Source organism: Lactuca virosa, chromosome 5, assembly GCF_052849685.1.
Source record: "Lactuca virosa cultivar CGN04683 chromosome 5, Lactuca_virosa_CGN04683_v6, whole genome shotgun sequence".
In the NCBI taxonomy this organism is placed as follows: domain Eukaryota; kingdom Viridiplantae; phylum Streptophyta; class Magnoliopsida; order Asterales; family Asteraceae; genus Lactuca; species Lactuca virosa.
The window spans coordinates 251,338,394-251,364,403 of NC_136430.1; positions in this window are offsets into that span (position 1 = coordinate 251,338,394).

Genomic DNA, 26,010 nt, shown 5'->3' on the forward strand with positions numbered 1-26,010 from the left:
AATATTGAAATTTAGTTTATATATGATTACACTTTAAGTTTGATATTTATTTAACCTTATTAAACAACTTATAATTATTATTAGAAAGAAATTGAAAAGTCATGGAAGTTTCAAATGAATGTGGTGAAAGGAAAAATGCATGGGAGTTTCAAATAAATGTGGTGAAAGGAAAAATGCTTTCTTTATAAGTATATATATATATAGATATAGATATAGATCCTTGTATGATAGGATGCAACAATAGTAGTATGCTGGTTAGAGTACCAGTAGTTTGGTTATCGTCTAGTGGAGTGACATAGGGGCTGTATGTAGTCATGTAGGATAGGCTCAGAACTTTTGATCTAGGCTTTCTTGCAAGTTCCTTGTTTGGTTGTGGCTCTAGAGTAGGATAATCTATCCGGGTGGCTATCTCACCTCTGGTTACGTATGGTTACGCAATTCATAGAGGTTAGCTTGTAGCAGAGCAATGTGCTATGAGAGGACTAGTAGGTGATAGTGAGATGTATGATTAATACTTGTCTGTATTATGTGCCTACTTGACTGTTGATTATTTATATGTCGACATATGATGGTGGGACAGGTTGAGGCGATCCTAGTATGTGTTGTAGGCCAAGACACCTAGTGTGGGTCGGGTATAAGCCGTAGGCATGGAGGCTCGAGAAGAGCGGTTAGGTTGAGGCGGCATGCAAACAAACCCTGGGTATTCCAGTACGATGAGTGATTGGACCCGTTTCATGTTGGCATTCCAGTCTGATGACTGATTGTACCAGGGTATTCCAATCTGATGATTGTGGGCCCGTTATGCATGATAGTATCGTTTGTTGTATGGGGTATTTTGGGGGAAACTCACTAAGCTTTGTGCTTACCCAGTTGTTTATGTTTTTAGGTTCTATCGTTGATCGTGGAGAGGTGAAGGCAGTACTTTACATACTAATCAGCAGTATTGAGTAATGGATTTATTACTCTGATTTTCGATAAATGTTACTCTGATTTACTCTGATTTTCGATAAATGTATTTTGGAATAAACGTTTTTTTCTTAGTAATGGATTTATAATTAGGGTGTTTTTGCCTAATTTAAAAATGAAATCTTTTTGTTGTGAAAATGGGACGTTACACATAAGCATCAATAGCCCCACACCTCGCATCAATGATTGTCCCACGTAAGATGTCGTGAGAAAAACCTAAAGAAATCATTCATAAGTACTGAATGAGTACAAAAATAAAAAAAAGAGCTTATTTTGAAACAAAAAATATTAAGGACTAAATGTGTACAAACATATTAAGGACTAAATATGTACAAAATTAGAAATATATTACCCTATTAAGTCATTTTTCCTTGCTAACCTGGAGTAACCGGTCATAAGGGTTGAATGTGTACGGTTTATGTAACGTCTGGTTTCCGGTATGAATTTATTTTTCCAACTATTTATATTTTTCTTGGAGAACTTGGCGAGTTGGAAGCCTTAACTCGGCATGTTGAGTTGTTTTTGGCCGCAAAGTTTAATGATTCAAGTCGAAGAGTCGAGGTGCCTCAACTCCGTGAGTTGGCAGGTGGGAAGGAAACCCTAATTTTTAGGGTGTTGAACCCTATATAAAGGCCTTAAGTCCCTTGGTTGGCCTCCTTACCAGCCTCATCTGTCTAGAAACCCTAAAATCGAGCATTACCTTCCATTCTTGAGTGTGTGAGCTTGGGGAGAGCCTTAAGTGCTCATTTGTAGTGCATGTTGAAGGAGCTAAGGAATTAGGAGTTACTTGGCTTGAAGAAGGAGTCTTGGATCATGAATCACTAGCTTATTTGCCATGTTTTTGAGGTATCAAGTTGTCACCTTGCTTAATAGTTGCTTAGATCTCTTCTTGGGTTAGATTGTATGCTTTTAGCCATGGTTGGGTGGTTGATGGGGGGGGGGGGTAGGACGTCCCAAATGTTTATTCTTTCAGAACTAAGATCTATATGAGCTCTTTTGGAATAAAGGTGCCAACTTTATGGTCTTAAGGGCTTCATGCACTCATTAAGTCCTTCTTTTGGCCTCTTTTGAGCATTTGAGCATCTCCTAGTCATGCATGAGCGTAAAATTGGAAACTTTACGTGGCCATTCAACTTTAAGGGCCAGATCTGCTATTTGGGGCTATGCCTTTGGTGATTAAGTGCTTAATGATTAAGCCCTTGCCCTTTTAAGCCTAGGGTTTGGGTTTTGAACCCATTTTGGTGGTTCTTAGGGGTAAAGTTGGAAACTTTACCCTTCTAGATACCATTTCAGTTGAGATATGAGTTGTGAAGCTCTTAGTTTCGATATTGGCGGCTTAATGAATTAAGATGATGGATTTCTGGCGAACTCGGTGAGTTTATCAATAAACTCGGCGAGTTGGATCAGTTTCTTCCCGACTTTGCTGACTAATGGTGAAACACGGCGAGTTGAAGGACAACTCGGGCCGTTGACTTTGACATTTGACTTTAGTGTTTGACCAAGTTTGACCTATAAGGGGCTTTTTGGGCATATTGAGTTGTATTTAAGGAAATCGTTTCTGTTTAGGGGTTGAGTAAAGTTGATATTCGGAGTCGTTATCTGTTCAACTATCATTTTTTATTCGAGGTGAGTTTCCTTACCGGGTTTAGTAGGTCGAAGGCACCAATGCCAGCCCATGTTTATCTTATGATGTTAGTATGCAAGCTGTCTTTGTGACTCTTGCATGTGCCTGTGTTTATATGTCTTCTGGACTAAGGCCCGATGCCGAGTGGGGCTCGATGAATATTTGTATGCTATGTATCTATGTGATTATTGCATACGTATGTGGTTATTTGATATATGTTAGTGTATGTTGGGCGGGGCCCGTTTACCGAGCTCAGCTCGATGTCGGGCGGGGCCCGATGCCAGACGGGGTCCAATGTCGGGCGGGGCCCGCTATATGTTTATTGTATGGTTGCTATGAGGTATTTTGGAGGAACACACTAAGCTTTGTGCTTACCATTTTTCAGTTTATGTTTTTGGTACTTCCGGTTGTAAAGGGAAGAGCTCTGGATGACTGCATCGCACAGACCATTGAGATTCCGCTTATGATGTTTTACACTGATTTTATGGCAATTGATACATGGGTTTTTATTTGAATGTATGGATAATATTGGAAAATACTATTTTATCTATTATTAAAATGAAATTTTTGGGACCATATATTTGGATGTTACAAGTTGGTATCAGAGCCTTGGTTTGAGGGATTCGGGCACACTCTCGGGTGTGTCTGAACTCAAACTAAGGATTTAATGGAAATTTTCAAAAGAAAAACATTTTTATAAAAAGGATTTCTAAAATAAAAAAGGGTGTATGCAATCAGCCAAGCTTAAGTAAGTTATCCCAAAATACCCATACATGTTTATGATATGTTTTGAATTGTGAATCTGTGAATTGCATGCTAGATTAGGGCTAAGGATCTAGGAGCGATGCCTTTGTATGCCTGCTTTTGAACTTATACATTTGCATGCTAGTGCTGATCAGTTAGTAATAGGATGGCCTGATTAGGTTATGCTCTGTTCTGATTGCTTGATGCTCGAATGCTGCTTGCTTTGTGCTTTTAAGAATTCTTGCTAATTTCTGCTAGCTAGTAAGCGAATATGCTAAGTTACACGTTATGAAAACTAAATAATTTCATAAGGTTAGGTTTAACTATATTGTGCAGCTCTTGTTTGAGTTCAACCGTTGTAGTGAGAGGCCTCTTATTCGAAGAATTAGTTAGTTTTTGTAATATGTAATTGTATTCGTGAGCTAGTTGGAGGAGGTTAGCGTGAGTTCCTTCTGCAGCTGATGGCGGATAGTGGTGTGGAGTTTGCCCTAGAAAAACCTAGGATGAGATTTAGTGCTGGGAGCCTTAGCTGTGAGGGATCTGTTGGTTATAGAGTAATTTGGCTGAGTTAAGGCACTTCTTGAGGAAAGTACGGATAGATGTAGAAGGTAATATGGGCCCGTACTACTGGAAGCAGAGGATCCGTACTCGATTCAAGGATGGTTGCAATGAAGCCAGGGAGCTTGTGTAGTTATGATTTTCCCTATATGTACATTGATGCTTATTTTGATAGTTTTATGGTCTATTTTCCGTATGGTGGTATTGCGAGGCAGGCCAGTGGGCAGTTCCGGTGTCAGGGAGGGTTCAGGCTCAGGTTCTGGAGTGGAGCAGCTTGATGACCAAACGAGGGAGTTCATCTCATCTGAGATTATGCCTAGTATCCTTGATCAGACTCCTGTGATCTTTGGCACGGTCAAGGAGGGTATTATAGAGATTCTTGATGAGAGATTGAACGCCTTTCGCGCTGAGATTGTGGCTTTGATTGGGACGCACTCTCTGACCTTCATGGATTTTCGGGCATGTGGAGCGCCAGACTATCATGGGGCTAGGGACCCCATTGCGAGAAGTAGGTGGTTGGCAGATGTTGCCAACGCCTTTCGTACCAGCCGTTGTCCCGAGGGGGACAAGGTCAGACTAGCTTCCTGCCTCCTGAAGGACAGGGCACGTGATTGGTGGGAGGAGGTAGGTCATGCTATAGGAGATGATGTTATTGAATCGTGACATGGAGTGATTTCTCGACCAGGTTTTGAGCCGAGTTTGCACCAGTGATTGAGGTGCAACAGCTGGCGCGAGAGTTCCAGGATCTCCGTCATACTACTGAGATGGTAACTAAGATCACCACTATGTTCAGGGAGAGGGCACTTCTAGTTTCGCTGTATGTGGCGGACGAGGAGATGAAGAAGACCCGGTACCATGACATGTTGAGGAGTAATATTCAACAGTTTGTTAACCAATCCAGCTGCAAGACACTGGAAGGCATGATACTGAGGGCTAGGGAGAGGGAGATTGACTTAGAGATGGAGAGGAAGAGGAAGCCAGATTCTGCGACGAGTGTTGAAGGTTCAAGCAAGAGGCCCAAGGTATCTGATTCTAGACCGAGAGACCAGCATGGCCGTAGCCGCTATGGAAAGTTTGGAAAGATGCACGAGGGGACGTGCAGAGGGGTGGATTATGGCTGCTCAAGTACGGCCGGACTAGTCATATAAGCGGAGATTGTATTGCTACCACCCCATCACTCCTGTATCTTATCTGATTTGCTTTCAGTGCGATCAGAAGGGCCACAAGAAGGCCCATTGTCCGAGTTTGGCTGCGGCAGGACCAATGTCAGCACCCGTTCCTACGACATTGAGGATTACTGACCGCCGTCATGGTCGGTAGAGGCGCCAACGGCGAAGAGCAGGGCTTTCCAGCTGACGACGGAGGAGGCACGTGCAGCTCCTGACGTTGTGACGGGTATGTATCTTCTCCTTATCTATTTATCTGTATTAAATTGTTGCTTATGTTTATGTGTTTTAATTTAGGATCTTTCCTCGTGAATGGAATCTCTGCCTTGGTATTATTTGCTTCGGGGGCTACCCAATCTTTTGTATCTCTTGCGCTTAGCAAGAGATTTGCTGAAGCTCCAAGGGAGCTAGATCGTCCTCTTGATGTGGAGATGCTGATGATAGGGCGGTCAGGGTTGCAAGGATTCATCGGGATTGTACTCTTCAGTTGTTCAGTGAGCGGTATCCGGTTGATCTGGTTCCAATTCCTCTGCGTGGAAACAAGGTAATCGTGGGCATGGATTGGTTGATCGCTAATGAGGCAGTGATCGACTGTGAGCAGTAGTTAGTGCGGATTCAGACCCCGAGTGGGGGAGAGTTGGTGATTCAGGGTGATAGACCGCAGCGTGGGCCGATTATGTGTTCAACAGCGAGAGCCACGCACTATCTTCATCAGGGTTGTTCGAGTTTTGTCACTTATGTCATGGATACTCTGGATTTGGGTAAGGCAACCTTGGACGATGTGCCGATTGAGTGGGAGTATCCGGACATGTTTCCGGAGGATTTGTCTGGGGTACCTCCTGAGAGGCATGTGGAGTTCAAGATTGATTTAATTCCGGGTGCGGCTCCGATAGCCAAAGCACCATATCGATTGGCTCCTCCCGAGATGTAGGAGTTGTCTACACAGCTAAAGGAGTTGTTAGACAAGGGATTTATCAGGCTGAGCAATTCACCTTGGTCTTGGATTAGGTGTCTAAGTTCATAACTATTTCTGGAATGTAGTTGACCCAATTAGCATGGTCCATTTGGGTTGCATGGCATCATGCATTTGGATAGACTAAAATGAGAGAAATAACACTTAAGATTTATTAATATATTATAAGTTATAATATATTAATAGTATTATTTAGTTAGTATTGATCAAGAATTAATTTGGAATTAATTAAGTAATCAAAAGAAGACTAATTAAATATATCGGTTGATTGTGTAAATCATCCATACTTATATAGTGGGTTAATGATCCATGGATTATCAAGTTGGGCTAAAACCCATAGGATGCTCCATGGTGGTTATAGAACCTATGGGTCATGGAAATGAAAAGTCATGACAATTAGGGTTTACATGGTGTAACCCTAATTGTAACACACTATATAAGCTTCACTTTGTTCACCAAAATCGGCCACTAAGCATACAAGTGAGGGCTAGCCGATTTCTAAGTGTTCTTCATTTCTATCTAAGTTATTCCAAGTGCATTTGGTGTTGTGTGAGACATTTGAGGCATCACACTTGAGGTGCTAGGCTTACAAGGTTTTCAAGGAATCCAAACAACTACAAGGTGTGTATTTCCTACTAACTTTTATGTATTAAAAGTTCCCCATGTATGCTAGATAGGTTATGAACCTTGGAAAATTAATTTTGCATGTATCATAGATAAAACATAGATCCAAGGTTTCTAGGGTTGCATGTACACCATAGGAGTGTTAGAATGCTCAAAACCCTTAAGTGGTATCAGATTCTAGGCTTGTTTGTTTGATACTTGATGCAAAATTGTGAAAAAACTCAGTTTTTATGCACTCTGAAGCATGAACTCGCCGAGTCCATGACCAATTTCATCCTACTCGATGAGTAGGCACTTGCACTCGACGAGTAGGAGCCCCTAAATGCAGATTTTCGAGTTTTGCTACTGGAAATGGACTAGAAACATTACCCTAAACTGTTTTGGTGTTTTAAAACTTGTTTTAGATGGTGTAATATTTGTGCTAATCCATTTACAATGGCTAATATCAAAATTCCATGTTTATATGTGTTCATATGTTCTTGAAATTTTGATATGAATATGCATGTTCTTATGAGTTCTTGATAGATCATAGGAATTACTTGTTAAATTGTTTAATGTTTAATTCATGATCATTATGTGTTTTAATGGAATCCATAATTTTTCCTCAAGTTATGGATTACCAAAAGTCATTCTTTTAAAGTCCATTATTAAACACATAGGTTACATAAAATGAAAAGTCACTCATTTTATTACATCATTAACTCATAAGTTATGAAAGATGAAAAGTTTTGAAAGCTACAAAACTTGCCCTCAAGTTTTGGAACATGTAAAGTCACTTTAAAAAAACTTTAGTTCCAACCCCTAGAATTTTAAAAGTTAAAATTCAACCCTTATACTTTATAATATTATAAGTTTAATAATTATTATATATGTATAAGAACAAGTCGTTTTACTGTTACTAGGCCTCATTCACGAAGCCGGTCTATAAGGGGGGTATATGGTTGTTGCCTATAAAATGGCAGCTTAATGGGTGTCCACTCTCACCCACCGCTTCCTTGACTGGTGGAGGGTCGTTAGCCGAACGGGTAGGACAAGGACTTTTAATCTTCATTAAAACTATGATGAATATAAAGTAACTAAATGATTTTTATAAATTCCCAATTTTAGTTACTTTAGGAAAAATGTGAAAAAGGTGCTAACCCATGAAATTACACTTTGCACTTTGATTAAGACGTTAGTGGAGCATGTGTGGTTAACCGGCACACTAACCTAGACTTAACAAGGTAGGCAAAGGGTAACTTAATATTTATCATAGTATCGGTGGAGCGTGTGTGGTTAACCGGTACATCGATTGAGGGGTGAATATTAAGGATACCAAGTAATTTGCATGGTTACTTCACACCTTGTTTTGTGATCCTCGGCATCCCAGTCACAAAACCTGAAGGGCACACTCGAGATTGAAACATGCCATTGAAAAGTTCAATGAATCTCAAAGAATCTAGGAGTTTCAAAAACCAATTAAAACCTAATAATTTATTTCGTTTTTCATGGTGGAAATTGGTGAATCGTCATTCACCTACCTTCAAATATTTTATAGCTTGGATTACGGCATCCCTCTTCTAAGTTATAAAATATTGTGTTGGGTCCTAGCCTTAATATTACATTTGGGTGTTTTATTAAGGACTATCTTTATATCTAATCTAAACTTGTCTTTCTTCTTTTCAGATGTCTTCCAACAATGTTGCTTCTGGCTCAAACCCTACCGACTCCTTCTCTCTCATGAACCTTTGTGGGAGAGTCATCTTTGATGGTTCCAACTTTATGGATTGGATCCGGAACATGAGGATGGTCACTCGGTATGAGGACAAGGAATATGTCCTCAACAAGGAGCTTAAAGAACTCGAGCCGAATGTTACTCCTGAGGAGGTCGCTGAATATCAGGCCCATGAAAGAGATGCTACCAAAGTGGCATGCATCATGTTGGCCACTATGACAGCCGAGCTCCAAAAGTCCTATGAGGACTACTATCCTTTTGAGATACACTAGGAGTTGATGGACCGCTACCATCAGATTGCTCGTCAAGAGCGATATGAAATCATCTCCTCCATGATAACAACCAGGATGAAGGATGGTGAACCCAGCACGGACCACATGCAAAAAATGCAAAGGTATGTGGACCGTTTGTTGAAACTGAATGTAAACTTCCCAGAGGAGTTGGCAATAGATATCATTTTGTACTCCTTACCTTCGTGTTATGATCAATTTCGCATGACATACCACATGAAAAAGGAGGAAGTTACACTCAGCAAACTTCAAGGACTTTTGAAGACCGCGGAAAGTGGTCTTAAAGGTAAGTCGGTTGTTACTACTCCTACTCCTACCGCGGCCCCTGTCTTGGCAATCAGGCAAGGCAAAGGAAAGAAGACGAAGAGCCCTTCAAAGGGTACCAAGGGAAAGTCCCTTGATGACTCCTCTTCAAGTGGAACCAAGAAATGTTTCGTCACTCCTTCTGCTAAACCTAAAGAGGCTGAATGCTTCTATTGTCATGAAAAGTCACACTGGAAGCGAAACTGCCCAAAGTACCAGCAAGATGTTAAGGATGGGAAAGTAAAACCCGACCATGCAGGTATTTACATTATATTGTCTAATAAATCACCCTATTCTAACTCTTGGGTCCTTGATACCAGTTGTGGTATTCATATTTGTTCTGATTTGCAGGGGCTAAGAAGAAGTGAGAATGTGGAGCATGGAAAGATAAACTTGATCATGGGAAATAGGAAAGCTTCACCTGTCACCAAGATTGGAGTTTATTCTTTGTTGCTAAGTAGTGGGTTTACATTATATTTGAATAAATGCTGTTAATCGCCTGAAATGGCAAGAAATATTATTTCCTTTCATGATTTGTACAAACAAGGGTTTACCTTTTCGTTTGATAATGAATGTGGTGGAATTTATGCTTTCTTTAATAATGTTCTTTATTTTAAAGCATTACCTTGTGATGGTGTGTATGAAGTTGTGTCGGTTGTAGACAATCTAGGAAATAATGTGTTGTGTATTGATTCTTCTAATAATAACTTGGATAAAGCATCATTATGGCATTGTCGTCTTGGAAATGTAAACAAGAAACGCATAGGCTAACTCCAAAAGGATGAAGTCTTGGAGTTATTTGATCTAAAGTTAGATGATAGTTGTGAATCATGCTTACTTGGGAAAATGACAAAGTCACCCTTCACTGGTACATGTGCTAGGGGTGAAGGTTTGTTGGATCTTGTACACACTGATGTGTGTGGACCCTTCAAAACTGCCACAAGGGATGCTAATCGTTATTATGTGACTTTTACTGATGATTATAGTAGATATGGTTATGTCTACTTAATCAAGCATAAGTCAGAGACTTTTGAAAGGTTTAAAGAGTTTAAACAGGAAGTAGAGAATCAATTGGGCAGGAACATTAAGATGCTTCGATCCGATCGAGGTGGTGAGTATCTTAGTACAGAGTTCCTTGACTATCTTAAGGAATGTGGGATTATCTCACAATTGACACCTCCCAGGACACCGTAGTTGAATGGTGTGGCTGAGAGGCGCAATCGAACCTTGTTGGATATGGTTCGTTCCATGATGAGTCGAGCTTCGCTACCAATTTCATTCTGGGGGTATGCCATAGAGATTGCCATCCATATTCTTAATCTAGTCCCTACCAAGAAGGTTGCCAAAACACCTCATGAGATGTGGACCGGGAAAGTTCCCAATCTGGACCACATCAATATTTGGGGTTACGAGGCTTTTGTGAGGTGTGAGTCTCACGATAAGCTCGAACCTCGAAGTGAGAGGTGTATTTTCATCGGCTACCCACAAAGATCCTTTGGTTACATTTTCTACAGACCCAGTGATAATGTGGTATTTGTAGCAAGGAGAGGAGTCTTTCGCGAGAGAGAATTCATAAGCCAAGGAAACAGTGGGAGGCAAATTGACCTTGAAGAAATTCAAGAGTCAAGTGGTGAAGGAACCTCAAACCCTAGCAATCAACCGGAGGAGGAAACTCCTCTTGATCCGACAGAAGAGTTTGTACCTCTGAGGCGTTCCACGAGAGTTAGGAATGCACCTGAGCATTACTATGGTTTCCATATTACTGCGGAAGGTGATACACTTATCAGTGATAACACACTGGTAAGCTTGGATGAACCTAACAGCTACACGGAAGCCATGGCAGGCCCTGAGGCTTCTAAATGGAAAAAGGCTATGGACAGCGAGATACAATCCATGTATGACAATCAAGTTTGGAACTTGGTTGACAATGTACCAGGTCGCAAGACAGTCGAGTGCAAATGGATCTTCAAGAAGAAGACCGACATGGATGGTAATGTACAAACTTATAACGCGCGACTGGTTGCAAAGGGCTTTTCTCAAACTTTGGGAGTTGATTATGATGAGACCTTTTCACCAGTAACAAAGATTAAGTCTATTAGGGTTATGCTAGCCATTGCTGCATTTCATGACTATGAAATATGGCAAATGGATGTCAAAACCGCTTTCCTTAATGGAAATTTGGCGGAGGATGTTTACATGAGTCAGCCAGAGGGTTTTGTCAGTGCAGAGTACCCTAATAGAGTGTGTAAGCTTGAGAAATCCATCTATGGATTGACACAAGCACCTCGTAGATGGAATCTTTGTTTCGATGAGAAAGTCAAAGAGTTTGGCTTTTCGAGGAGTGAAGATGAGTCCTGTGTATATGTCAAGGCTAGTGGGAGTATAGTTAGCTTTTTGGTATTGTATGTGGATGATATACTACTCATAGGAAATGACATCCCAACTCTGCAGGAAGTAAAGTCCTGGCTTGGGAAGTGTTTCGCTATGAAGGATCTTGGTGAAGCTGCCTATATCCTAGGGATAAGGATTTTAAGAGACAAGACTAAAAGACTAATTGGACTTAGTCAGAGTACCTACTTGGATAAGGTGCCGAATAGGTTCAGCATGCAGAACTCCAAGAAAGGAGAATTACCGATCCAGAGTAACGCCAGATTGAGTAAGAATCAGAGCCCAAGTACAAAGTCTGAGATAGCTGAGATGAGTCGAGTACCTTATGCTTCCGCTATAGGCTCGATCATGTATGCTATGACTTGTACTCGTCCTGATGTGGCCTTTGCATTGAGCATGGTCAGCAGATATAAGGGGAATCCTGGCAAGGATCACTGGACTGCGGTAAAGAACATTCTCAAGTACCTACGGAGGACTAAGGACTGGGTCCTTATCCTCGGTGGGAGTGATGACTTGAGAGTAGAAGGGTATAGTGATGCTAGCTTTCAAACTGATAGAGATAATTTCCGCTCTCAGTCAGGTTGGGTCTTTACCTTAAACGCAGGAGCAATTTCTTGGAAAAGCTCCAAGCAGGAGACAGTGGCTGATTCAACTTGCGAATCAGTGTATATAGCGGCAAGCGAGACAACAAAGGAGGCTATATGGCTAAAGAACTTCATTGGAGACCTTGGGCTTTTACCAGCTATAAAGGAGCCTATAGAGATTTTTTGTGATAGTGAAAGTGCAGTTGCCTTAGCCAAGGAACCAAGGGATCACGGGAGATCCAGACACATCGACAAAAAATATCATTTCATCAGACATCGAATAGAAGAAGGACTCCTCGTGGAAAAGAGGGTATCATCGGATGAGAACCCAGCAGATCCCCTCACGAAGGGACTGGGTAGGGTTAAGCATCTCCAGCATGCAAGTCGCATAGGGCTGAAGAATGATATTAGTTTTAGTAGTTAGATAGCTTTGAAATGTGTAAAGTGTAATTGACATTTGATGATGAATAAAAGTTGTATTTATTTATGAGTAAAGTGTTGCTATCTTTTGTCAATCGTTTACTATCGTTTCATTTTGCATGTTTTGACTTCCAGAATAATTATGTTTGGTATATCATATTATTCGAATTCTCCACAGTCGGTCATATGTTGGAAATAGGTATGAATCAAGACTGTCATGAGTTGGTTGTAGAGGTCTAAGATGTTGGACATGGCTACAACACTCATGAGTGCTCATAAGTTTTGAGTATTGGATTCAACCCACGCTCGCTGGTATCACTTCATGGAATTTATATGGAGTGATCGCGAGACGGTAATATCATATAAGTCTTCAAACCTAGAGATATGACTTGTTGCCTATGACTTGGTTATGCATTGATTGTACGAAAACGCATTGGTAACTCGATGTTATAAAACGTGCCTTTGTGTATGATTCAACAAGTAGTAGAACAAGCATATGAGTCGAAGTTTGTCTGTTCCTTCTTGGATTAGAAGCGATATCTGGGCCCCTCGATGATTTTGTGTTGACCCATGTACCGGGCCCGGTCAGAACTAAGTTGATGTGTTCAATTAAGTTCTATGTCAAACAAATCGGAAATCGGGAAACAAACTACTGGACAATAAGTAAGACATTGTTCCATGTATTTTTCCGGTTGATATCTAGAACAGAGGATTATATATTAACTTATCTTAAATGATGTATCATCATCATCTCAGTTCCGAGAGACCTTGAAAGAGCTACGATTGCTGATCGGTTCCTGAAGTCATTCTTGCAGTTATAGTTATTAGACTTATCCAAGTGGGTCACTGTTGGATTAGGTGTCTAAGTTTATAACTATTTCTGGAATGTACTTGACCCGATTAGCATGGTACATTTGGGTTGCATGGAATCATGCATTTGGATAGACTAAAATGAGAGAAATAACACTTAAGGTTTATTAATATATTATAATTTCAAATATATTAATAGTATTATTTAGTTAGTATTGATCAAGAATTAATTTGGAATTAATTAAGTAATCAAAAGAAGACTAATTAAATATATGGGTTGATTGTGTAAATCATCCATACTTATATAGTGGGCTAATGATCCATGGATTATCAAGTTGGGCTAAACCCATAGGATGCTCCATGGTGGTTATAGAATCCATGGGTCATGGAAATGAAAAGTCATGACAATTAGGGTTTACATGGTGTAACCCTAATTGTAACACACTATATAAGCTTCACTTTGTTCACCAAAATCAGCCACTAAGCATACAAGTGAGGGCTAGCCGATTTCTAAGTGTTCTTCATTTCTCTCTAAGTTATTCCAAGTGCATTTGGTGGTGTGAGACATTTGAGGCATCACACTTGAGGTGCTAGGCTCACAAGGTTTTCAAGGAATCCAAACTACTACAAGGTATGTATTTCCTACTAACTTTTATGTATTAAAAGTTCCCCATGTATCCTAGATAGGTTTATGAACCTTGGAAAAACAATTTTGCATGTATCATAGATAAAACATAGATCCAAGGTTTCTAGGGTTGCATGTACACCATAGGAGTGTTAGAATGCTCAAAACCCTTAAGTGGTATCTGAGCCTAGGCTTGTTTGTTTGATACTTGATGCAAAATTGTGAAAAAACTCAATTTTTCTACACTCTGAAGCATGAACTCGCCGAGTCCATGGGGGGGGCTCGACGAGTCCATGACCAAATTCATCCTACTCGACGAGTAGGCTCTTGCACTCGATGAGTAGGAGCCACTGAATGCAGATTTTCGAGTTTTGTTGCTGGAAATGGACTAGAAACATTACCCTAAACTATTTTGGTGTTTTAAAACTTGTTTTAGATGGTGTAATGTTTGTGCTAATCCATTTACAATGGCTAATATCAAATTTCCATGTTTATATGTGTTCATATGTTCTTGAAATTTTTATATGAATATGCATGTTCTTATGAGTTCTTGATAGATCATAGGAATTACTTGTTAAATTGTTTAATGTTTAATTCATGATCATTATGTGTTTTAATGGAATCCATAATTTGTCCTCAAGTTATGGATTTCCAAAAGTCATTCTTTTTAAAGTCCATTATTAAACACATAGGTTACAGAAAATGAAAAGTCACTCATTTTATTACATCATTAACTCATAAGTTATGAAAGATGAAAAGTTTTGAAAGTTACAAAACTTGCCCTCAAGTTTTGGAACATGTAAAGTCACTTTAAAAAAACTTTTGCTCCAACCCCTAGAATTTTAAAAGTTAAAATTCAACCCCTATACTTTATTATCGAAGATTCATCCAGGATTTCTCCAAGATTGTTGTTCCATTGACCCGACTGACCAAGAAATCGGTGACATTTCGCTGGGGCAGAGCAGCAGGCAACTTTCGAGACTCTTAGACAATGACTATGTGAGGCACCGATTGTGACCTTGCCGGAGGGTGTCGATGATTTTGTGGTCTATTTTGATGCCTCAATAATGGGTTTGGGTGCAATATTGATGCAGCGGGATCGCGTGATCGCTTACGCTTCGCGGCAGCTGAAGCCTCATGAGGCGAATTATCCGACGCATGATTTCGAGCTGGGGGCTGCGGTTTTCGCCCTCAAGATTTGGCGGCATTACCTCTACGGGGTTCATTGTACTTTTTACATGGACCACAAGAGCCTGAGGTATTCGATGGATCAGCTGAACCTGAACATGAGGCAGCGTCGTTGGTTGGTGTGGTGAAGTATTATGATTGTGAGATCCTGTACCACCCAGGGAAGGTCATTGTGGTGGCCAATGATCTCAGCCTCAAGGCGGTCACGACTCTGATCCGAGATCTATGCTTGAGGATGATCGTGGTTACTCCATTGTTGGAACGAATTAGTGAGGCACAGGTTGAGGCTATGAAGGAAGAGCACCGTAAGTGTGAGCGGATTGTGGGTCAGGTGACTTCTTTTGATTATGATAGCCACGGCCTGTTGACTTTGCATTGGAGGGTCTGGGTTCCGTATTGGGGCGGTGTGCGCCATGTTCTAATGGAGGAGGTTCACAAGTTGAGATTCTCCATTCATCCCGGGCCTACGAAGATGTATATGGATCTTCGCCCTGATTACTGGTGGCCTACATGAAGTGGGATATAGCATGGTTTGTGGAGCGGTGCTTGACTTGCATGAAAGTCAAGGTCGAGCATCAGCGACCTCACGACAAGATGCAGTTGTTGGAGATTCCCGTATGGAAATGGGAAGACATCACGATGGATTTTATCACGAAGCTTCTCTTGACTACGCTTGGAGTGGATTCTATTTGGGTCATCGTGGATCGATTGACCAAGAGCGTGCACTTCATCCCGATCCAAGAGAGTATTTCTGCAGAGAAGCGAGCCGAGATTTATGTTTGTGAGGCGGTGGCACGTCATGGGGTGCCGGTGTCGGTAGTTTCAGACCGGGATGTTCCTTTTACATCCAGATTTTGGAAGCGGTTTCATGAAGAGATGGGCACTCGTCTCTACTTCAGTACAACTTTTCATCCACAAACCGATGGGCAGAGTGAGCGGACGATTCAAACTCTTGAGGATATGTTGTGTGCGTGTGTATTGGATTTTTGTGGGAGTTGGGATACGTATCTTCCGTTAGCGGAATTTTCGTATAACAATAGTTATCACACTAGCATTGATCGACCTCCTTTTGAGATGCTCTATGGGAGGAAATGCAGGACCCCAATTTGTTGGGGCGAGGTTGGTCAGCGAGTCATGGGGAGTCCCGAGGTGGTACTCAAGACTACTGAGCTGATTCATCAGGCTCCAGATAGCTCAGAGTCGGCAGAAGAGTTATGCCTACAAGCGCCGGTCAGACTTGGAATTCCAGGTGGGAGATATGGTTCTCCTGAAGGTGTCCCCTTGGAAAGGTGTCATCAAGTTCATGAAGTGGGGAAAGCTGGGCCCCAAGTATATCGGCCCCTTCAGGGTTTTGGTTCGGGTGGGCCGGGTTGCGTACCGTCTAGATCTTCCAGCCGAGCTCAACCAGATTCATAGCACATTTCATGTCTCTCAGCTACGGAAGTGTTTGGTGGATGATTCCGCAGTTATACCCTAGGAGGATATATTTGGATTAGGTGTCTAAGCCCATAACTATAATTGGTATGTACTTGACCCGATAGTAGCATGGTCCATTTTTGATTGCATTCACCAGAACAATTTGATAGGATGGATATTTGAGAAAGGGGTTATTTGTGATTTATTAATATATTATAAGTATAATATATTAATTGAGAAATGATATTATTTAATTGGTATTGATCAAGAATTAATTTGGAATTAATTTAGTGATCAAAAGAGACTGATTAAATTAACAGGGGCTGATTATGTAAATCGGTGATACATATGGTTTGGGCTAATGATTCATGATTGATTTATGATGGACTAAGCTTATGAGATAGTCCATGAAGTGTTAGTCCAAATCAATTGTTGGACCATAAACCTAAGTGTAAGAATTAGGGTTTACAAGTGACTCTTGGAATTCTACTCTATATATGTAACCACTAAGCCCCTAAAATCGGGATCAAGAGTATTCTAAGAGGATATAGCCGATTTTTGGTGCTCCAAGCTCTCTCTTATTATCATCCAATTTTTGGTGGTGTTTTGTGAAACATTTGAGGCATCACACTTGAGGTGCTAAGCTCTTGAAAGGCCAACTTCTACAAGCTACAACAAGAGGTAATCATATGGTGCTAAGCTCTTGTCATCAAATATGTCTGCTAGTTAGGCTTCACGCTTTGGAAAAAGAATATTGCATGTATAACTAGAGAAAACTTAGATCCAAAGCATTAGGGTTATATGTGCACCATAGGGATGTTATAGTGCTCAAAACCCAACAGTGGTATAAGAGACTAGGGTGTTTTCTGTTATATTGATGCAACTGTTTATATTTCAAAGATGAAAAAAATGTGATTTTTGGCCACTGACTGTTGGACTCGTCGAGTCCCATAAGGGAACTCGACGAATTGGATCATATGGTGATAAACTCGACGAGTCCACAGCCTGGCTCGACGAGTTGGATCATCAGATGACAGATTTTCGGGTTTCTTGGCCAGAATTGGATTAGGAACATTGCCATAGACTGTTTTGTATCATAAAATTCATTTTTTTTTGATATGGTGATGATTATCCTCATCCAATTAAAAGACAATTATCAAATTTTAAGATAATAAGTTGATTATTTGTATTATTTGATTTGAATTGTCTTGCTTTATGAGTTAAATTAGGTCAATTTGGTAAATAATAAATTATATGATAATTTTATTAGTTAAATTTGATCTAAATGTTTCTTGAAGAGTTTCATAACTTGTCCTCAAGTTATAGAATATGAAAAGTCTCATTCATGAAACATTAACTCCTTAAGTTATGGAATTCAAGAGGTTTTGAAGTGTTTTAAAATTTGCCCTCAAGTTTTGGAATTTGAAAAGTCTCATTTATGAAACAGTAAAATTCCACACCCTAGAATTTTAAAAGTTTAAAATTCAACCCTTATACTATTATAATATTAAAATATTAATACTTATATATATGTATAAGACAAGTCAGTCTTACCGTTAGTAGGCCTCATTCACGAAGCTGGTCCTTAAGGGGGTATAAGGAAATTGCCTATAAAATGGTGATTGAATGGGTGTCCACTCTCACCCACCGCTTCCTTGACTGGTGGAGGGTCGTTAGCCGAACGGGTAGGATAGGACATTAATTCTCAGTAATAAGTATAATGTTATTATAGAGTAACTAAACTTTTATAAATTCTCAATCTTAGTTACTTTAGGAAAAATGTGAAATTGGTGCTATTCCATGAAATTGCACTTTGCACCTTTCCATGTCGTTAGTGGAGCGTGTGTGGTTAACCGGTGTGATAACCTGGAATTTTTTATTCTTGTAAGGTCAAACACATCAACCGAAGGTCAAAATTATATGTTTCTATACCTAGTATACGTAAGGGTTGTGTGTTAGGAAGTGAACCACGTAAGAACCGAGAACCAAGAATTACATTCGAGCCATAAACCTCAACAAGTGAGGTTCATGGCCGCAAACTAGGTTCACGGCCGTGAACCCTCCCTTGGCCGTGAACTAGATCCTATATATAAGAAGTGGTTCGATTTTTTCCTCATTCTTTAACCCTTGGCTGCAAACCATCCCTTTCTCTCTCAAGTATCATATACCAAGAACACCATTTTCACTCTTTTCATCCCATTTCCTTTTACATCTCCTTAGTATACCACTTACGCCCTTCAAACACTCTCCAATCATCAAGATGTTCAAGTGTTCTCCGTGTTTTGGCCCGTGAACCCTTCTTAGGGTCGTGAACCCATCAAGTCTAACTGTGAACCCATCAAGTCTGACCGTTAACTCCTTTTTAGCCTTCCATTTTCGATTCTAACACTTCTTTGTAAGTATTTCCTACTTCATAGGTTGTTTCCTTTGCACCTTAGATGTCAAATGCACTAACTGTATACATATATATGTCTTAATATGCTAAATAGGACTCGTTTGTGCTTCGGGACTTCACTCGTGAAACTTATCATCCTATATCGAATCGTCAGTTGAATCACCCACATAAGGTGAGTTCATACCCCTATAATCTACATTTTTAAATGGTTTTAAATGCTTTTAAGGGGGGGGGGGGGGCATACAAGTTGAACACAATTAAATTGTGTTAATATTTACCTGTGATAACAATCACACAATAGAAATTCTTGTGCTTTTATAAGTACCAAAAATCAATTCAAAAACTCTTTTAAATGACTTTAGGTTGTTGTTTATTAGCAAAATCATATTCATTCATATATTTATGTATAAGTATGCTTTAACGGACTTAGGACTAATGCTAGATACCTTGACTCATGTTCCTTGCTTGGTTGTAGGCTTAGGGTAGAATCACTAGTCCGACAGTCGGCTAAATCATAGTTATATTTGCTAAATATATTCATGAATATTAAACCCCATTTTTAAAGTAGATGCTTAACTCAGTTTACATACTGTTAAACTCTTTTAAATGTCTTATAAACTCTTTAAACTTATATTTGTCCAAAATCATTTTATATATGTATAGGTATATAAATAAGACTTAAAGGACTTAGGACTAATGAATTGCCTTATTTACTTTTCCTTGTTTGGATGTGGGCTTAAGGTGGAGTTATTTGTCCGAAGGTCGTTTTCATCTTAATTATATATGTATTATACATATAGGAATATAAAAGGTTACTTCATTCAATATGTGACAACCCAAAATTTCTATTCTGTACAACCATTCAATTCAATAAGAGTCAAAACAGTTTCTGCTGACTTTCAAGCTTTTTGGAATAAGTTTGAGTGTTTTAAAGTTATTACTTCGGGAGATATCAGGAGAGAGGATGCCCTAGGGTTTATTGTGTAACAATATTATTCCAAAACTCCAAGAGTTTGGAGTTTACGGCCTAAACAAAGGAGTTTACGGCTGTAAACCCTAAAAGGGGGTATAAATATGACACTTAGTCATATTTTACCACTTTTCACATTTTCAAGATCCAAATCTCAATTCTCTCTCAAGTATCATCCATCATTTTTTCAAGATCTTCAACTTGTAAGTTTTTCTAGCCCTAATAAGTTGATATATTACTTAATCTAGTGATCTAACATGAGTCCATCCATGAAATCATTCCAAAAGTGTAGATCTTTAAGTTTCACCAAGAACACCAAGAACACACACTAGTGTTCTTGGACTTTTAGCACCTTTTCAAGCTTCTACCTAGTAAGTACATCTATCCTAGTATATTATAAGACTTGTTACACTTCTAATCATCAAGAAAACACCCAAGAATCAAAGGATCAAAGGTGTTTACGGTCCAAGAACACCTTGGACCGTAAACCCTAAAAAGGGTGCCAAAGTGTGCCCTAGCCCCTACCAAGCCTTGTAAACTAGTTTAGATCTCATCCTTGATGTGCTTAGGACTTAAAACATCAAAAAGACCATAAACCATTTGGGTTTACGGCCGTAAACCCAAAGAGAAATGGTCCAAGGACCGTAAACTCCTAAAAAGAGTGAAATAGTGCCATAATCTCTTCCTAAGGCTTAAACATGAAGTAGGAATGCTTCTTGTGATCTTTAAGGCTTCAAAACACAATAAGGTAAAAGAAACATGAGTTTACGGCCGTAAACTCATGGGTTTACGACCGTAAACTTAATGAGTTATGGTCACAAAACCGTAAACTCAAATAAAGGGTTCCCTTGAACCCTAAACTCAATAGCAATGTCCTACAACACTTAGATGCAATCCTTAGGACTTATAGCACTTAAATAAGGTTTTTACATGCCCTAGGATGTCTTAACTTTGTTAATTAGTTGTTTAAAGACTAATTGGATACATATATGTGATATTATATGTTAACTAGGATCATCGTGTGTATACAAGTCTTCACTTGACACCTAGCATCCTATACATTCCGTTCATCCAAACCACTCACTAAAGGTGAGTTCATACCCCTTAATTAACCTTTTAAATGTTTTTATATGTTTTTATGGGGGGGAATACAAGTTAAATTCTTATAGTCATTATATCAATCACATGTGATTAATGACTACCAAACTAGTGGATTTCTTCCTTTTTAAAACTGTGTTTTCAACAAACTACTTTTCAAATGGTTTTATCAAACTCTTTTACATATCAAATACTTTACTTAAACCCTTTTACATATCAAATACTTTACTTAAACTCTTTTACATGTCAAATACTTTTACTTCAAATCTTTTACACTTATATTTTGTTAAATGTATATCTTTATAGATATAGTTATATAAGTAGGATTGAAAGGACTTAGAACTGATAACTCACCCTACCTCCTGTTCCTCGTTTGGTTGTGGACTTAGGGTATCGGTTATTTGTCCGAAGGTCGTTTGAATCCTAGTTATATATTATGTATATGTATATAGATATAAAAGTTCCTTCTTTCCATTCAAAACCTTTGGGTAACAAAGGCATACAAACATGTTCATATACACAAACAACATTACTAGTAAACTATAATAGATATAGTTTAGGAAGATACTATTACTAGAACAATGAAACATACAATGAGTCAGTTCATTCATGAGTTATACATAGTGATGAGAAACAAACATAATACATAGTGATGAGAAACAAACATAATACATAGTGATGAGAAACAAACATAATACATAGTGATGAGAAACAAACATAATACACAGTTATGAGAAACAAAACATACAGGCTAGACAGAGAAAGAACACACAATACTGCTAGCACATACATATACATATACATATACATTACTTACAGTTATGTGAGCCACTTAACGGGGGCATGGCACTACCTGTCATGTCCCGTTTTGTATCCAGAATCTCCTTAAGTGGAGAGCGTATGAGTTTGTGTATAGATCTATACTGGATTGACTATCCTACACCTTGTTGCTCGCTACAGTGGGACTTGCAAGTCTACGGGTGCCAAACGTCATTTCTTACGACGTCTTACATCGTCGTTTTTCTATGAGTCGGTAGCAGAGTACAGGCCGATCACATGGTACTTTAAATAATAATTGGTTTAAGGTAGTTAGTACATCAGTATTTACTTAATACAACACTACAGTACTATTTCATTTTCCCATTACATTCACTTTGTGAACATTCACACAATGCACTGTAATGTAAAAACTATATTTTTGGTTAATGATAGTCAGATTTGGGAAAATACATGCTCTTACAAGAGACACACACACAGACACTAGATGCCTTGGTAGAAGGCTACTTTTAGTAGGAAACATAGGGTTTTCTAGGAGAGTTCAAAACATCTTACAAAACATCTTACAAAACATCTTACAAATACTTTCGTACAAAATACATACATTAATATACTTATGATCTCACCAAGTTTAAAGCTGATAAACTCTTTCAAAATAACTTGTGTTCTCAGGTCACTAGTAGACAGGTACCGGAGCCAGGTTTTGAGAAGATGGAGCTCGTTCAAGACTCATCTTTCATTTTGAATTATATTTTGGTGTCTATTAAATTTGGCAAGACATACTTGTATTAAAATTATATTATTAATGCAATGGATGATGTTGTTGCTTGTTTACTACTATTCATTGTTGTGATACTGTACATGACGTCCTCCGCCCCAGAACGTTTCCGCTGTTCTTGGTATTGGGGTGTGACAGATTGGTATCAGAGCATTGTTTATAGTGAATCGAGTATATCAACCCATAAAAGATATACAGACTATAAATACAATAGGGATTAAAATACTCTGATAAAGAGTTTATTATTTTAAATAATAAAATATTTAATTAAGTATACATGCCTGCATTCATACTAAAATCAGTGTCACTAGGACAGAACAAAAGTATTACGATTGTTGGGCAGCACAAGTAGGCTTAGAGACATATAGTCAAAACTGGGAAGATATAGCCTGATCAACTATATTATCCGAGGGTTGACTAGCATGTGCCTAAGTGTGCTTGTGAGGTTGCAACAAGTCTAAAAACTTACCCACAATACCACAATGAGAACAATAGAACATAAACCTAAAATACTATAGGAGTATTTTGTGTGTTACTATAAACTGCTTATGTGCTAGATTCTTATATCCCTTTTCTCGCGTAGATAACATGGATGGATTCCATCCCCACGGCAACTTGTACTTCCCTAAACAAGGTAATGATGGAGGGTTTGAAGCAGAGCCAGAAAATGATCACCCAATCCCTATGGATGGTCACCAGGCTGAAGGCTTTGTAGATGGTTCTGACTCCGAGCCTGAAGTTGAGAACCTACCCCCGATGGCTCTTGTCCCAAATCCTAACCCTCGTCCAGCTTTTCAAGGCCCGACGCCTCTGTGGGTGGAAAGCTTGGAAACATGGAGCCAAGGGCAAGATCAGCCCATGCCATTTAATGAAGACCGAAGCTTTTATGACTTGAGCGAAGGGGGCTCAGCAGACAGAATCTTGCCAATCCTGGTCCGCAGAGTGGCCCGAAATGAGATTCAAGGCAGGACAGCTCTCCATCAAATCACAGAAGTTGTCACCAATGCGAGAATGCATACCCTCCGCACCATTCGTCTGGAAGATGCTCATGACAGATCTAGAGTAGACCATGAGACCCTGCAGCAAGAGCTAGCTGAAACTCGAGCTGAAGTCATAGAGCTCCGAGTACGCCAAGGGGTGTACGAAAGATACTTACTTGATATGGAGCATCAGCTGGCTGAACTGAGGGTTCACCCAAGGGATAATCATCCCCAGTAGGGGATATTCTACCTTCTCTCCCGGGTAGAAAGAATAGCCTTCCTATCTATGCTCCAAGTAGCACTTTTCTATGTAACTAACTTTGTACTGTAAGGGCTTTCTAGTTAGGCCAGTATGCCGTCAAAACTTTTGCTACTTCGGATATGATGTAAGACCTACTCCAAGGACATTTTTCCTAAATATATTACATTTTAAATATCAATGATATTGTCAGTTGGCTAAATTCTGTGCCAATCCCTGTTCAGATACTTTCGTTTTGCTATCGTTAGAATCCTATCTAAACCCTCACTTCGTCGAATTAATGAGCTATGGTGAATTAGCTCAAGGATTCCTTCCAATCCTTGTCAAAGGTTGGATAGCGATCGTCTTATAACCATTCTAGGAACTTACTTCCACTCGTTACTAGGACTGCATCATAGGGATGTAGGTCAAAACCCCCGAGAACTTACTCCTACTCTTTATATGAATAGTCGAAATGCATCTAGGTTCAACCATAATCACTCACGAACTCATTTTCCTTTCCATAACAGAATCATGTCGTCACCCAGAAATAACAAGCCGAGCAACGAAACCTCTATCCTTCACATCGACACCGCTACTTTCCAAGCCGCAGTATCAGCTGTCGTGGCAGCTGTCCTTGCAAACTTCATCGCTAACAACGCAAGCAAGGCTGACAAAGGGGTGGACGAATCCAATCGTAGTATCAATCCGGGAAACCAATAAATGATAACGGTCACAGGCTTGCAAAGCAGTAAAACCGAGAAAAGAAAACGAAAGCGCCAAGCCCAAAAGGAGCACAAGCGATCCCAAAGAATTGCCATACAACAACAACAAGTGGCAACCCCTGCCATCCCAGTACCAATCAGACCATACGAGGGAAAGCTTCCAAAGTGTGACAAGTGTAGCTTTCATCATAATGGGGCTTGCCATGAAATACAATGCTGCAATTGCCACAAAATAGGGCACCATGCTCGTAACTGTGGAGCACCAGCACGATCCATCACTCCAGTCCCTGACATCGGAGTAAGCCAGGCTTGCTATGGTGCCGGTGAAATCGGACACCTTAAGAGGAATTGTTCGAAAAGGAGGAGCAACAAAAGCGACCGTGTCTACATAACCCTGACCCGACACATCATTTCCACCACCGATGCGGGTGCTAGACAGATGTGTCAATTATGTGGTGAGATAGGACATCTCAAGAAGGATTGTCCAATAACAAAGAACTCTGGTGCAGACGGGAAGATACTAACGATCACAGCCTCAGGAGAGACTACTCCGGGCCCACGTTGAAATACTAGGGCGTTTCGTAATAGTAGACTTATAAACTGTTAAAAACTAGTGCAACTCGAGTCTTATCTTTTTGGCGAGACCCCGTCAGTCAAGGGACTCTCGTGCTGCGTATACTTGCTTTCGTAGTATACCCTGTTCGCAGCAGTAGTCTTATAGATAAATCTAAAATACTCAAACTCTGTAGAAGTTGCACTGTGATGTTTTGAAACACTTTTGTTATCCAGTCTAACGCCTTTTATTCCGAGTAGTCCGACATTAACGTTTAACTTGAGTAAAATTCGATCCTCGCAATGCTAGTTTCATGCATATATTCTTTTCTCCGAAATCGCCTTTCTAGCGAAGCCATCATTCCAGAACTCCGAGGTACTCATGCAGAGAGTACCTTATGTCTCGTATCCTTCCCAAAGACACTTCAGCAAAACTGTTGGGTTTTGAGCATTCTAACACTCCTATGGTGTACATGCAACCCTATAAACCTTGGATATATGTTTTCTCTATTATACATGCAAATATTAACTATTCCAAGGTTTCATCCTAACTAGCATATTATGAAGCACCTATACTACAAAGTTCTAGTTAGATGACATACCTTTTGATGTAGCTTGATGTCTTCAAGCTGTAAGAGCTTAGCCCCAATAGTGTGGAAGCCTCAAATGGAATCACAAATCACCAAAACACCTTGGAAGAACTTGAGAGAATATGTATGCACACTAAAATCCGCCCACTCTTATTTTCACACACTTGTGCCAATTTTGTGAGCCAAGGACCCCTTTATATATTATGGAGGATTAGGGTTACATCCATGTAAACCCTAATACCCATGACCTTTCATTTACATAGGATCCATGGGTTAAAAGCTCCATGGACCATCCATGAAAGCTTAGCCCAACCTAAATGAACTTGGGCCATTCCATATATATAAGAGTTCATATTTAATTAGTTCTTTTTGATCACTTAATTAATTCTAAATTAATTCTTGATCAATACTAATTAAATAATATGATTCCATATTAATATATTACAACTTATAATATATTAATATAAATCATAAATATACTATTCTCAAAAGACTATCCATATAAATTGTGCCG